The sequence below is a fragment of the Trachymyrmex septentrionalis genome, unplaced genomic scaffold, assembly GCF_001594115.1.
Source record: "Trachymyrmex septentrionalis isolate Tsep2-gDNA-1 unplaced genomic scaffold, Tsep1.0 scaffold86, whole genome shotgun sequence".
In the NCBI taxonomy this organism is placed as follows: Eukaryota; Metazoa; Arthropoda; class Insecta; order Hymenoptera; family Formicidae; genus Trachymyrmex; species Trachymyrmex septentrionalis.
In genome coordinates, this window is record NW_017306049.1 from 1427759 (window position 1) to 1444777 (window position 17019).

A 17019-nucleotide genomic window follows, 5' to 3' on the forward strand; every position below is an offset into this window, starting at 1 on the left:
GAGCTCCTAAATGCTCTTACAAAAGAAGACTTCCAGCATTGCTTTGACCAATGGAAAAAACGAATGGAACGGTGTGTGGCGAGGGGAGGGGAGTACATTGAAGGGGAGCATTCAATTGTAGAATAATTTTTAAAATAAAACTCTTTTTCATAAGCAGTCTCGTTATTTAATAGCCAGACCTCGTATGTGGTGGTGAAAGAAAAGATCCACTTGCCGAAATAATTAATAAATAATCATGCATGATAGTGTAACTATATGTTGTAGAAGATACCGATTAAATCATTGCTTCAACTGTTTTTGTTCCTGATTTCGTCAATGTTCGCCCAGAATGTATTTCAAGGTTAAAGCCACACTCGTCTGCATTATAAATTTCTTCAACTCCGATAGCTGGGATGTTAGATCTTACATTTGAAACAAACGATTGCGCGACGTCTTTTAGATTGCCAATATTTTCAAATGTAAATTGAGTCCTGAATGTTGTTATTTTGCGGGAAACAATTTTGTGCACATTCTTGAATTTTCAAATCCACTATTTACTTGCTTTAAATTCGGGTAAGTCATCAACTTGATCTTTTGCCTCCAAAGCCATAATCTTAAATCCATGTCATGAATAATAGATCTTCTATCATAACCTTCTTCAAACTTTTACAATACGTATTCTGTAATAAATGCGAATTTATCTGCATTTGTTCCACCTTTCTGTACATTTGTCTCCCACCTGTATAGTTGATTTAAGGATTTAACCTTGCGAAACTTGGACTGTACACTAGTTAAACCTCGACGGGCCTTTTTTCCATCCTTCCAAAGTTGAACAGCTTTTCTCTTATAACTAAAGTCGACTTTGCCACTTTCATCATCAATAATGCATTCTTCATGTTCAAAACTAACTTCATCTTCTTCTTTTTCTACAGCCATAATATACTCTACAACTTATGCTCCACGTGGTTTTGATGAATCAGCAAAATCCAGCACGTAATCATGTTCTAATAATAATACCGAATGAGTATTTTATGAACATTTTGTAGAATGTCAAATTTCATTATGTACTTCAATTTCAAACGGTGTTATAGGTGTTTGTGTTACTCGCAATTTGAAATATAATTGCTAACATTTATTACCTTCGCAAAATTAAATAACGTCATTTTAAAGAGAATTCTGTCAAGCAATTGCTATTAACAGAATGGTGACTGATTGTTGTCACAAATGAAACTGGGAATAATATTTCCTTGGGTATATTTATGAGTATATGAATTAAAGTACACGATTACATAAACTTATTTACGAATAGACATTGCACAGATTATTAATTGCATTATCTTATTCCGTTAATAGTCCAATCTATGCCCTACAAAACACTATATATCTTTTATTTATCGTGCAAAATAGTCAAGATTATCAATGTGACACTGTGTCATTTAACGTTAAAAAATGAAGTTCTATGCAACATCTTATTTATCGTGCGATTTGCAAATCAAATGCATATTAATAATAATTAATTGTAAGTTTATATATATATATATATATCGCTTTATGAATTATTTTAATAATCAAACGTGGTAAAACTGACTTTATAAATTTAACGACTTGGTTTCTTTAAACAAGAATTTCTTTAAATACAAAAATTGATTATAATTGTTTCATTAATAATATTATTGAATCAATAAAATTATTTTTAATGAAATAATAAATATGGAATCCACAATATTCCATTTTATTCCCTTTTAGAATTCCAGAGGCTTCATTATCATGGACATTACTGATTCCGATTTTTTTCTGCCATGGCGATATGACGTACTCTCAGGCACTTAACAGGGAAGTTAGATAACTCAAAAATTCAGAAAATTCTGAAGGATTCCGTGGAAATAGGATACTTAATCTAGAACACAAAACTATTTTTAATTCGTGCAGAATTACTGTTGATACAGTATCTTTTTTTTCATTATGTTGCAAGTAGCTATTCTTAAGACCAAAATTAAATGCATGATATTTTATAAAAATAATAATTTCTTTATTCATGCTTTGTTTTTAATTGTCCAAAGTGTTTTGTGCATACCTTTATACACTATAAAAATATTTGAGACTAGTTTTGCAAACAATTTAACAAACTATTATTACTATTATTATTACTATTATTGTTATTATTGTTATATAAAAGCTCTTATTTCAATAGTTGCTGCTGTATTGATACTGTGCTGATGAATTGTATTGCGTTTGCCTTTCACGCTACTTCGCGCAGCCAACGCGGTATGAGACCAATACATACAGGGCTCGCAAATAGAGAAGTTTTCATTTATATTTGAAAAATGGATTTTTGGAACATAATTATCATATACATCGTCGTTTTCAGCGTAAAATGCTCTTTAATTTTAATTACATAAACGTTAACAAAGTTTTGAAAATAGAGGTGGCTGTAGGGGTATACAATAAATAATTAATTTAAAAAAATTTGTTTATTACAGTTATGTAGTACTTATAAAGTCATTCAATTTTTAATGTGGAAATTTTCTTCTATCCCTTATAGTTTCGACGATATTCGCTTTGAAAGACAAAAATCGATTTTTTTCAAAGGAGTGTTTTACCCTCTAAAACTGAAATTCCGCACAAACAAAAAATAGTTTTGTGTTACGGATGAACTACTCTACTTGCACACCAAGTTTCAGAATTTTTTGAATTTTTGAGTTGCCTAACCTCCCTTGTCAGTCATTCTTTAATATGATTGGTTCTTGCCTTTAGTTTTTCGCTAGATCTAAGTGTAGGAACGAATCGTATTAAAGAATCACTAAGCGCTAACTGATTAGTTTTCTCTGCTAAACGCAATAACAGTTTGGCTATATTCACTGTGATGCAAAAATATGACTAACATAACATTCTGCCTCTTACAATTACAGTCATATTGCAGCAAATGTTATCTTACTGAATTTTTAACCTTGCTATGATAATAAAAAAGTCAAAATGCAGCCATAGTTATTTTAACTGTACTAATAGCTGTACAGCTATTAATACTGCTGTACAGCAGTTAATAGTTACATTCGTAAATTTGTTGTGACAGTTGTCAGAAAAATCAAAATTAGTCTTAACTATTTTGTTACTTTTGGATTACGGAACATATATATATAGCTAACAAGTGTTCAAGGCGAAAAGAACACTGCTAACCGACTTGCGAAAGTTTAGGAAATCAATCTGTAATTTGTGTGTCATAGCGAAAGCAAAGAAGTGTAACATAATTATTAGTTTTATATTAAATTTAGTGTATAAACGTTAAGCGAACCCTCTGCACTAGTATATACTAGAATCCTAAACAACAGAGATGCGACATTAAAACCGGCGACATACGATACTTGGTTCCTTGCTGGATTGCTAACTAGAATAAATTTTTGTCACGATGCTGATCCTATCAGTACTGCAGTCAATACGATGGCAAGATTTTAATCCAGGGAAATTAGGAATTTAGCAGGAAAATAAACCTGTGCTGCAGGCTTGCCAGGTGTACAAGTATGAAATGCGGATTTTTTTCCAAAAAAAAACACGTTAAATTCGGGAGAATGATAAAAAGAGATTTTTTATTCAAAGTATGCTCCATTGCTAGTTACACATTTTTCCCATCTTTCGGGCAATTTATGGATACCACGCCAGTAAAAATCTTCCCCCTTTGCCGCGAACCATTCATCGAGCCATTTTTTCACATCTTCGTACAAACCAAAGCGCTGCTCAGCAAGTGCATGACCCATCCATGCAAACAAGTGGTAATCGGAAGGAGCCAAGTCTGGTGAGTAAGCCGCATGGGGTAGAACTTCCCAGCTGAGTGCTTCCAACGTGTCGCGAATCGGTTTTGCCGTATGTGATGGAGCATTGTCATGAAGAAAAATGACTTTATGTTGTCTCTTTTGATATTCTGATCTTTTTTCAAGCAGCGAACGGTTCAAATCGATCAATTGTTGTTGGTAGAGTCCAGCATTAACCGTTTCACTAGGTTTTAATAGCTCATAATAGACCACACCCTTCTGGTCCCATCAAACATAGAGCATCTTTCTGCCAAAGCGATTCGGTCTTGCGGTCGATGTGGATGGTGCGCCTGGGTCTACCCATGATTTTTTGCGCTTGGGATTCTCAAAATAAATCCACTTTTTATCCCCACTAACGATACGATGCAAAAACGACTTCCTTTTGTATCGTGCAAGCAAAATTTCACATGTATTTTTGCGCCTCTCCATCTGCCTGCCGTCCAACTCATGCGGTATCCATCTTCCGGTCTTCTGAATCTTTGCCATCTCTTGTAGGCGATTGGAAACAGCTTGTTGACTAACGCTCAATTGCTCTGCGAGTTGTTTTTGTGTTTGTGAATCATCTTCGTACTTTTTTGGCGGTTTTCCGTGTTCCTTGTCTGCATATCGAAGTTACCACTTTTAAAACGCCGAAACCATCGTTCACACGTATCTTGCGATGGAGCATGTTCACCATAAGCTTCTCGAAGTAATTGGTATGATTCAGCAGCAGTTTTCTTCAAATGAAAACAAAAAATTAATGCTGTCCGCGAATGCTCTTTGTTTGGTATAAATTTCGACATATCGAACACAGCAACACAACACTATGCAAATACTTTTTCAATTTATGACTCGTGCGCGTCTGACACTTGTTGATGGCACTTCAAAATGGCATAACAGTCAAATCTTTATACCACACACTGCAGTGATGCGCCATCTGTTTTCTCAAATCCGCATTTCATACTTGTACACCTGGTAAGTCAGTTGGGCTAAAGACCTTCTAATAAGAGTCGCGACATGAGAAAAATACATGAGAATTTTTTTAGTACAGCATGTTTTAACAATTCCCGCCTATATTTAAATACCTACGTTCGTGTTACTCTTTCAACAATATAATTAAAATTAATTATTTTAAAGGCATTAACAAATTAAAAAATTTCTTACATAACATGTCAAAATAACGCATGCGAGAAAAGAATTTGCTATTGCAGACGTCCAATTTTTCACACCATTTCACTATCTTTCGCTAATATTTTTCACCCCTAAAGCATGACATTCGATATTTCGAGGAAATGCTTTCATTACGTAATTTTTGGCTGTTGAATTATTGCAAAATGGGGCTGCATACCTAACCATTTTTAATAATTGTCAGTACAATTGAGTACAACATATGTATGCATGTTCCATTAGCGCAGATTTAGCTTAGAGATGTGTTAAAGTTAGGAATATGATATCTCTCTCTCTCTCTCTCTCTCTCTCTCTCTCTCTGTTATCGATTTTGTTAAGACTACCATCCTGCATACACAAGTCGGCTCGTGTCGCGACCATAGAGATAATAAGAATAAGTAATAAGAATAATGAGGTTTGAAACGTGAAGACTAGGTAGAAAAGCACGGACAATGGATGTGTAGCTTTCTCTAATTAGTAAAGAGTTGGGGGGGGGGAAGTAAAGTATGAATATTTTGCTCTTTGTCTAATATCTGCTCTTTGTCCTTTTTTACCTGATCTTCAAAGTAGAGGACACGCTTGGTCTATTCTTATTATGTCTATAGTCGCGACTCTTACTATATAGGGTTTCTAAGTTGGGCTAAATTTCCACCGTTTTTTTTAGTAGAGCATTCATAACCTTATAAGATGATATCAGCTGATTCTTTGTAAAAGGAAGATTAAGGTGCTGAGAAGGAAAAAAGTAATCATTTCTTATTATTATTTCTTAAATAAAATTACCTTAAATATTTTTTTATTATAGTTTTTATTCTTGTTTAAATAATAAATTCAATACAGTTTTCAAGAAAAATGTAGATTAAATTTGATATTAAATATTTACACAAATAAAAATACTACTATCATAATGATATATTGCACTATATTGGAAATCGAATACATAATATTATATACTTTCACTATATGGCTCAGTGTTTTTAAGCATTACTTATCCTTCTTTAATATTTGATAAACAAGGAAAAAATGAAGCTTATAGACTGCGAGAGTGTAAACCAAACACACCTATATGGTGCTGAATAAAATGGCGTCATAATCACGTAATTTAAATAGCCAATCAGACCTGTTCCCCTCAATGTTGCATCTCTGTTATCTAGGATTCTAGTATATACTTGTAGGTAAGTTATAAATGCATTTTTCTCCGTTTTGTTGTGCCTATCCGATCCAAATTTTTGCTACCATCTGGGCTATCATCACTTTGTTGGCTGCTGCTCTGAGTAGTTCCGAGGTCGACCTCCCGAACCAAGTTCTTCAACCAGGATATCTGCCTCCTGCCCGGTCCTCTTTTACCATAAACCTTGCCCTGGAGTATGCACTGCAATTGATATCTAGACTCGTTTTGCATAATGTGACCTAGGTATTGCAGTTTGCAACACTTGACAATGTTGAGTATCTTCTTCTCCTTGCCCATTCGACGCAGGATCTCAACGTTGGTCATCCTTTGTGTCTACTCGCAGCATTCTGCGGTAGAGCCACATCTCAAAAGCTTTCAGCTTTTTCTCCGTTGCCTTGGTCAAACTCCATAGTAGAGGACCGAGAACACCTCAGCAGTCTGATCTTAATGTCCATACTTAAATCGTGGCTCTTTAGGACATTGACCATTCTGTTGAAGACGGCTCTGGACTTCTCTATTTGGCATCTGATCTCCTGTGAGTGATTCCACTGGTTATTCATGATGGTACTAAGATATATGTATTTGTGGACTCAGTCAATATGATTCTCGTTGATGTTAAGGTAGTTGTACGGGATATAATCTTTACTGATAATCATTAGTTTAGTTTTGTCCACATTAACATCTACCGTACTGCTGACTGACCAGCGTAACTCGTACCATGAGGTCTTGCAAGTCCACTGGGTTATTTGCGAAGACAACTGTGTCATCTGCGTATCTGATGTTATTGGGCCTCTGTCCATTGAGGAGGATTCCTACTTCAGAGTTCTCAATAGCCTCTCGAAATATGAATTCTGAGTAAATATTAAAAAGAAGAAGGGACAGTATACAGTCTCACACCCTCTCAGGATTCTAATCGGCTTCGTATTCTCGCCTTGCAGCTCGCCAGTGGCTTCTTAGTTCCAGTACAGGTTCATGATCACTCTCACGTCCTTCTCATCCAGTCCTATATTCTGTAATACTTCTATCATCTTTAAGTATTGGACTGTCGAATGCCTTCTAGTAGTCAACGAAGCAAGCATACACCTCATAGCTCATGCCTCTGTACCTCTGATACAGGACCTGGACGCTGAACAAAGCTATCCGAGTTCCAAGTGTATTCTGAAGTCAAATTAAGTAGAGGCCATTAGTTCTTCACACAGCCTATAGATTCTTCTGTGGATGATTTTCAGGAATAACTTCAGTAAGTGACTCATCAAACTAATTATTCTGTAGTCACTGCATCTCTTAGCTCTAGGTTTCTTGGGGAGAGCGATGAACTCTGACTTGAGCCATTCCTGCGAGATACATTCCGTATGATAGACGTGATTAAACACTACCGTCCACATGTTTCTTATCCAGCAGCTTGATGAACTCCGTCTGTACCCCATCCGATCGCTTTGCCTTCCTTCAGCGCTGCAACTTGCACCTCTTCTTTGAAGATCGAAGAGCCTGTACTGGAGTCGAGCTGAGGGGAGTGTGGCCTATTGTCATGAAATAGTTCTTCCACATAACTTTTCCATCTGTCCAGTATTTCTTGTTTATTAATGATGACATGCCCATTTCTGTCGACTAATCTGGTCGCTGACCTTGACTTCGCCTTCCTCGTCAGATCTTTTACTTTTCTATGCACATTAAAACTATTAAACCTCTTTGGAACCTTTCTATGTCGGAACATTTCTCTTCCAACTTCTTCTGCTTTGCTTCTTAGTTTTTACTGTTTTGTTGAGATCATTATATACTGCCGGGTTGTTTTTACTCCTGCACCTTTGTCCCATTAGCTAAAGGATTTCATTTGTCATCCATGATTTCCTTATCTGCTTCTTCGGTCTGAACAGCTCCGTCTTGATGGCGGTTACAGACTCATACAACTGGTCCAACTCGTCCTCAATCCTAGTTAGATCATCGCTAGGTCTATGATGCTCATTTAACTCAGCTTGTACCTGCTTTCTTACAATTTCATTCTTGAGCTTCCGAAGGTCATACCTCGGTTCCTGTCTCTTACGGACCTTCTTCATTCGCACTCCGACAAGCGGATTGTGATCCGACTGCAAATCCGCTCCTGGGTATGTTTTAACAGAGGAGAATACATTTCTATATCGCTCGTTGGCCAAGATATAATCGATCTGGTTTCTGAGTATGTTTTCCTCCGTAGCCATTGGTGATTTCTAAGTGTACAATCTCCTTGGAGACAGCTGGAAGAAGGTATTCGTTATGACGAGTTTATGTTTTTCCACAAACACACTCAGCAACTACCCCCGCCCATTCCTTTCTCCCAGATCCCATGATCCTATGTGTTCTCTCCTGCGTCCCTTGCCCATCTTCGCGTTGAAGTCTTTCGTCTATTGTCAGATCTTGTTTTGGGAGTTTTCGCAGTAGCGCAGTAATCTGCGCATAAAACTCTTCAACCTCCTCCTCGCTGTGATCCGTGGTCGGTGCATACACCTGGAGAATATTTATCTTTGCAGGCCACGCATTCATCTGGAGCAATTCCGAGACTGATACAAAGTTTGTTACATACTCCGCTATGCTCCTGCTGACCATCATTCCCACACCATACCTATACTTGTTGTTAGATGTTCCCGAATAATACACTCTGTGTTTGCTTACATCACAACAGCCGACCTGGCCATCTCATGCTAATTCCAGGGATGCTAATTCCTATCCTCTCCATTTCCTGCATAACATTATGGATCTTGCTAGATTGTGCCATCGTTCGCACATTCCATGTGTTTATCCTGATTGTTTCTGATGATCTTTTCTTGTCCACGTTGTTCAAAATTGTCTCCGCTGAAAATCCGAATGGGGGACTAGAAACTTCGGAATATTTTTTAAATCTTGAACCCCATCATGATGGCTACTAGGGAATATCCGTGAGGATCTTGAATGCAATGATTTCCCTTGACTTTCTGCATCCTAATGCCGTTGATTGCCTATAGTAATTCGTCCGCCTTCGAGGCCGGCTTTCCGACCTCAGTAATAAAGTGCCCTCCCTACGTTGGCTCTTCCACCCGTAGCTGTTGGCCGGTGTAAGGGAACTGTTTATCCCAGCAGTACTCAGTCGCCAGAGCCTTAGTGTGAACAGAGTGCACCACGGGAAGATGAGGATGACTTTTATGTGAGAGTTATGGAGCACGTCTCACACCTTACACTCCATCATAAATGCAATTGACAACGATTAATTCTTTACATTTGTCTATATAATCTAAATTTAGTGAAATGAAGGTTCTAAGTCGTTTGAGATGTTCAATTTCAGTTAAAGCAAAAAATTTAAAATTTTAAATATATTTTTACGCAATTTAAAAATAAAAAGTTAACTTTTATTAAATATTTATAGTTATAAATTAAATATTTATAATTTAATTTATACATGAAAAATATTCTCCGTTTATTAATTCTTTAACTATGTTTACGTTTATGTCAACTGTTAAACCTCATTTATCTTTATTGTCACCGCTATAATATGATTATAACAACTTGTTTACAGCAAAATAATTGTATAATCAAACGGTTATGACATCGTTTTTAAAGTCTAAAGGTGTCCTACTTTTACTGTTACAATTTCTCAAAACGTCTCAATGACGTTATGGCGACAATTGTACTGGAAAAAAATGCTATGGTTTAAGCTGCTATAACGTTATCGCAGATGAAATGTTCAGTGCGGGTAGTTTGTGACATTCACACTATTTTACAAAAATTTAGATTTACAGTACACTCAAAGAAAAGATTGGCTATTGCAGCAAATTAGATGATAAAATATGGCGTAATATTTCTAATTGACTTCTGCAGCCAATTAGAAATGTTATGCCATATTGTTACCATCTAATTATAAATGTTATGCCATATTCAGCCAATCTTTTCTTTCAGCGTAGAAATACGCTCAGGTTTGATCTCATTGTTTATTCTGTATCGACAGCTGTTTGCCTCGATATATCGATGTTGAGACTAGTTAGCCAGCATCAATGTCATCAAACATCGCAATTAAACTGCTGATTCGCGCAATTTTTTCTTGATTAGTTTCGTTCTTTCGTCGAATCTATTTTTGATACTTATTGTTGGAGATTGCTTTGATTTTACTCTTTACCCTTCTTAAGTATTAGTGTGTAAAAGGTTTGGTAACTCGTACAATAGATCATGCGGTTGATTCTTCTCAGATACTGCCGTGATATTTGGGTATAGTGCTGCTGCCACCTAATGCTGTACTGCTCAAAGTATAAGTGTGTTGCTGAGGGCACGAGAAGATCCAAGGTTCGAGTTCGTAATGTTTTAAAAGTAAGAACTCAAGGCAATAAAAAAGCCAGAGTCCGTGGTAGGAATAATTTTAATGTTGTAGACTTATAGGCTTTTTTTCACAGTAGTTCGCAGTGTCTTATAACGATTTTGCTGATGCAGAATCTTACAAAGTCATAACGCATTCTTTACTAAACTCTTGGAAACAGCCCAGACTCATAGCTTTTGCTTTTGTTCTCGAAAAAATCGAATTTTGTAATTGTAAACTATAACGTAATTGTATTTGCAACTGTAACACAATTATTACATTATTGATGTTATATCAATTCGTGTCATTACAATTTCGTTGGAACATGTTTCATATTGAAATGCTGAGTTACATAACCAATTTTTCGATTACGACAGTTTCAACCACGTTAATACTGCAATAACTTTTTGAAATATTTCAAGATCATATTAAAGAAATAGTTAAATTTTATTTCTCTTATGTTTTCATAGTAGTTAACAAGGTGTTACATTAAAAAAATACGAAATAACTGATATAAACAATAATTGATATAAACTTATAAATACACATGATTGAAAGCTGGTGCAACTTCAATTTAGGATTGTGTTTCAAAACCGATAAATAATCAACGCATGATTTGTTTGAACTTATTTTAATTCATAGAAAATATTATATAGACATGGAAAACTATCTTGGCCGAAGGATTTTTCATGCATATGTGTTTAATTTCATCGGTCGATTTTTACTTAATACTGTTTAATATTGGCATATTTTAAAAACATTCAGAAAAAAAAGATATTTTCTGTCTTATCAAATTCTATGTAAAATATTTTTAAAATGTATTCAAGTTTTTTTTATATCTCCCATTTAGCAGATTAGCAGTTATTTTAAATGGCGGTTTAGAGACACCCGTATGCTTGTGTCCGTACAACTACACACACGCGCGCGCGCGCGCGCACAATGTATACTGTAAATAAACGAATAGTTTTAATTTTGCTTCAAAGAATTAAGATTATGTTTTTAAGGGAATCTTCAAATGAAGCAAATTATATTTCGTAATTCTTAAATATCTTGAATTGACTTTATAAAGTTGCAAAATTCTTGTACACGATGAAAGTATACGCAAAAATATCTATTGCGAACATCAGCTTTGTACTAAAACAAAGAAAAATTAAAACAAAAAACATAAATGGGGAGGAGCATACAGCCACACACGCAAGAAATTTTTTGTCAAAGTCATATGTTTTAAATTAAAAATGCAAACGTTTCGGCCAAGTCATCAGTACAATAAACGAATGTGAGATGTTAAACAATAATAGAACGCTAAATTAAGATGTCAAAGTGAAATTGATATCCGAAAATTATTCTGATTCCTCGATCTTTTTGAGAACATATAAGATTAAATCTTATTTCTTGATCGCTGTATATTAAATACGGGATTGCTAAATTCTGACAAATAAATTTATATAAGTTATTATCTTAATTTAATTTATTAGGTGATTTAATTATAAAAACTTAATCCGTATTACCAACAACAATCAATTTCACTATCACAATGCGATGGTGAAGAATATTCATGAAGACGGAAGAATTTTATAATATGTTAGTATGAATATTATATAAGAAAGTTCGTGTAATTATAATGACATTGTCAGCGTTTTGAGATAATATTTAGAGTAACTCCCGGTATATACACCGCACCTATCAAAAACTTAATTTATTAAGTATTATTTACGGTATTTATAGTAAACGAACTATAATATATCAGTAAAAACTTTGTACTGTCTACTACTATGAAAAAAATATTAGAAATCCGAAATATTTATTTTTCATATTAAAAAATAAACTTTTTGAAAGCCTTGTATTTTTGCCGCATATCCCATAGGGGTAGGATATATAGCTATCATAGGGGGAGGGGTATGTACGGCTCATAAAAAATTTACAAATAATGCATATAAATAAAACATATATGCATACACACAATAACTTATATTGTAAAATGTGTTTATAAAGTTTTATTAAGGAATAAGAATAGTAAATATGTACGAGTATATGAAGTAATAAATAATAATTACAATCTTCCTATACATATTACAAGTATTATGACATGAGGTACATACGAGGGTCGTTCGAAAAGTCCGTGCAAAGTCAGAGACATGACACTACTGGCGCGTATCAAGGTTAGATTTAGTTAGTAGCATCTCTTGGAGGAACACACACCAAGTTACAGCCAGATCGGTCTATTTGTTTGTGTTTGGCATTCATTTGAATCGAGGAAGTCGAGTGATTTTCACGATAACGCACCAGCTCACACCTCAGCAGTTGTGGTCGCAAAATTAATGGAATTAGGGCCATTTCTTCATATTGGGGAACAAATAGTAGTCCGAGGGAGCCAAGTCTGGAGAGTAGGGGGGATGTGAGACGAGTTGGAACCCTAATTCCATTAATTTTGCGACCACAACTGCTGAGGTGTGAGCTGGTGCGTTATCGTGAAAATCACTCGACTTCCTCGATTCAAATGAATGCCAAACACAAACAAATAGACCGATCTGGCTGTAACTTGGTGTGTGTTCCTCCAAGAGATGCTACTAATTAAATCTAACCTTGATACGCGCCAGTAGTGTCATGTCTCTGACTTTGCACGGACTTTTCAAACGACCCTCGTATTTCATATAATGTGTTTATTGCATTTAGTGCACTGAATTCAGTCTGCGCATTTTGTATGCTTCGGGCATAAATCCCGCTTGCTAAAAATGCCGTATATCCCAAACAAGTGAGACAACAAACTAAACAAAGAAGACGAAAGCAAAGCAGTTGTATTTTGCTACACAATATGCTTTACTATTCCACTACATGTATGTATTACGAAATAATCACTAAATTTTTTACATACTTTATAGTAATTATTTTATATAGATTATAATTTATGATGGCGTTACTTATTACAGTGACAAATCAATTCAACTCACAATAATTTCATTAATATTAACAGTAAAAAACTGAAATCATTAATATTAACATTAAGAAACTGAAATCGTAACACTATACTAATACAACATAAAGGACATAACAGAGTAGTTGTGGGAAAATTACCCCCACTCCTATTTTTTCTGACTTCTGCGGCATAAATCTCAGCGCGGCGTATTTGCCGGAGTTATCCTATATGTGTTGAGTAAAAAGAAAGGGAAATATTAGGAAAGGATGATATATTAGTGAAGGAGAAACTATTTTTTTAATTATGGGCATAAAAATATCAGAAAAACGTAATGTGTCATTCTGCTTATTTAATACAAAAATCTTGTTTTTTTTTGTGTATCATCTCTGATACTATTCTTTTATAGTAAAATATGTCTGAGTCTAGAATTTTTCTGTTATCCCAGTCAATTTTGTGATCGAGTTCTAATTGATGTTGAGAGATCACAGAAATTGCATTAGAAGGTTTCTTTATGTCGGCTTTATGTTCTTTCAGTTGAGTGTTCAATTTCCGTTTTGTCTGACCTGAATATAAAACGTATTGCAGTCAGAACAATTTAATTGATAGACAACATTTGAACGATCTTCTTTTTTTAAATTTAATTTTTCTAGTTTTTATAAAATGAAGAATTCATAGGTTTATAAGCAATATTAATTTCACTTCGACATCTTAATTGGCGTTCTATTATTTAACATCTCACATTCGTTTATTGTACTGATGAGGATTAAGATTTGGCTGAAACGTTTACATTTTTTATTTGAAATATATGACTTTAGCAAAAAATTAAATAATATGTCAAAAGGCTCAATAAAAATAAAATAAGAATATAAAAGAGGCTTACGAGCCAAAAACGTTTTTTTGGTTCATAGCCCTTTTTTATATTCTTATTTTAGCAAAATACTTCTTGCGTGTGTGGCTATATACTTTTTCCATTTATATTTTATGTTATTGAACCACCTCTAATAACTATTATTAAATTTAAAAAATTAAAACCATCGCTTACTTTAGCATGTACAGCTGTCATTTGATGATAATATTTTTTTAATACAAAAATGCTAAAATTTATATGTACAAAATAAAGTAGTTCTATACAGATAATATGCATGGACAATACTGTACAATCGGAACTATAAAATTAAAAGAAGAAAAAAAATTATTTAGATTAAAAAAAATTATTTAGTTTTATAAATTGAAATAGAGTGATAAAGATGAATAATATTGCGTGTAGGTGCCGAATCTTGCAAGAGATGGCGCTGCAATGTATTAGATAAGGACAGATGTATGCGTTTTAGTGAGACAGAAAGGTAATGTAAGAAATTGAAATAATGTTATTATTATCGATATTTTAGTTTGGAATTAAAAAATGTCTGTTTTATCGACATCGTCTGAATTCGGCATTTGCCTTAAGGATTTTAAAGTCTGTTTTACCGACCGAGTATAATTATATTTCAAGTATTTTTCTAACTTTATCAGATTTAAAGGTACTTTTTCACAATTAAAATAATAATGTAAGTCGAAACTGGTCGAATATAAAAATGAAAAAAAGGTTAATTTTGTTCGGCTTCTAGCGTCGATTCGTAACAATATTTGCTTTATATATAAGTTTTATACTTTATACATACGTGTACAATTTTGATTTGGGGGATTACATGAACAATGTTGAATTCACAGAATTAAGCTTAAATATCTAATATAAAAGATTAATAGCTTAAAAAATTTGTGCGTATGTGTGTGTGGGATGTAGTAGTGTGTAGTAGTGTGTAGTAGTGTGTCGAGGATAAATCGTTATAAGTCCTATTGAATCAATAAAACAACAATTCTACCGATATGGTCTTAAATGCTGCCTGATAAAAAAAGTTGATAAACAATGATTTAAAAAATGACAGGATTTCTATCAATTTTTATCGTTTTCTATAAGTTTATATTTTCTATCGTCGACTTCCCGAGCATTACGATTGATATGAATCCTATCGTATTTTATTGGATTCTATAAGATTTGTACAAGATTCCTATAAGATTTGATTCAAATTAATGAATTCACGAACCACAGATTTCATATTCAAAACAATAGGCTTTTTCTGTCATTCTCTATCAACTTTTTTACCAGGATGGCGTCGTTTGTTTTGATTAAACACAATAATTTTTATATCAATTTTACGAATGTATTATTTTTACATATTTAAAAATCCTTCTCCAGAATTAGCATAGACAATAACGCAGCCCAAACTAAACGATTTAACATCACAGGCGAATAAAACGGGAAAAATTACAATTTCGTTATCAACTTCTAGCTATTCGTGATGGAAGGGGGGGGGAGGCAGGGACAGTTTTATGCCATGCGTAACAAACAATAAAAAAAAAAGGAAATTTTTTTTGTATTTCTCCTTTGTTACGTCAGGTTCGTTGCATACTTACTAATCATTGCTTCAACTACACTTTCTAATTGCAAATAAAGATTTCAATTACCAATATGATAATATTGCAGAATTATATATTTATTTCCGTTTTGTACTGAATTATGAATATGAACTAATTAGGAGCCTCAAATAGCATCGAGCAAATGACAGTAAAGGTTTTGTATTTTAAGTAACAATTTAAATAGTGCGAAGAGGCACTTCCACAGGTGTTTTAACGTAGAAAAATTCAGGTGTAAAATACTCCACATCCTCCATATTAAAGTCCTTGCCCATATGTATTTATAAAATAATTCCAAGCTTGGACTAACAAGGAAAGAGTTGAAACGATTTCTTCCGACTTTAATGAACTTTTAGTATGTTGTTTTCCAAACAAAAATAAGAGACACGCATTTTTTATTACGTGTCTTAAGTCACTTCTAAGAGGTAAAGCACTCCTTTGAAGAAAATCGATTTTTTTCAAAGTAAATATTGTCAAAACTATAAGAAATAGAATAAATTTTCTATAATAAAAATTAAATAGTTTCAAAAATATTTTATGACTATAAAAAGATTATTTATTAAATACTCATTTATTTATTTTTGCCACTTAACTTATTTTTTTCAAAAATTTTAATTTTTTAAAAAATAAAATAGGTTATTTAACATTAAAATAGGTTATTTTATATAATAAACCATATATGATAAAGTTACTTTCCTAAATATCATTTAAAAAAAATAATTATAAATGTATATGTACTTCTGTACGCATATTACCTGTTCTCGTTCAGGCGCTCGATTTTTCATGCAGCACGTTCTATTGCGCATTTTTGTATAACAGAAGACAATGCATTACAATACAGTACGTATATTACATATGTATATTATATTACAATACATACTATAAGGTGTAGTAAAAAGAAATCTATTATTTTTGCATTAAATTGAAGGCTTTATTTAGCATAGTTAGAATGATCCGATTTAGGTCAAATATGCATTTTGAAGGTAATTTCATTATGCCTCTCTCATAGAAACCCTCGTCCCTATTGGCAAAAAACTGACAGTCGATTTTCACAAGCTTTTCTTGAGGCGAATTTTTCACCAGCAAAATCATTCGCCATAGACAGGAACAGGTGGTAATCACTTGGTGCCAGGTCCGGACTATAAGGTGGATGCATAAGAACCTCCCAACCAAGCTCCCGGAGCTTCTGGCGAGTCACTATCGATGTGTGTGGCCTGGCGTTGTCTTGATGGAACACAATTCCTCTCCTATTGGCCAAAGC

The 17019-nt window shown here is 33.9% G+C and overlaps 1 protein-coding gene and 1 long non-coding RNA gene across 8 annotated transcripts in view; both read left to right on the plus strand.

Annotated features, from left to right (window-relative positions):
* The window catches only part of LOC108755186 (nuclear factor 1 X-type), a 316149-nt gene that overhangs the window by 211178 nt on the left and 87952 nt on the right, over positions 1 to 17019 (plus strand). The gene's annotated exons all lie outside the window — the stretch shown is intronic.
* On the plus strand, positions 384 to 13219 carry LOC108755201. The gene is made up of 3 exons (XR_001939751.1): positions 384 to 394; positions 10374 to 10380; positions 13148 to 13219. It is a non-coding gene; the product is annotated as an uncharacterized LOC108755201 (long non-coding RNA).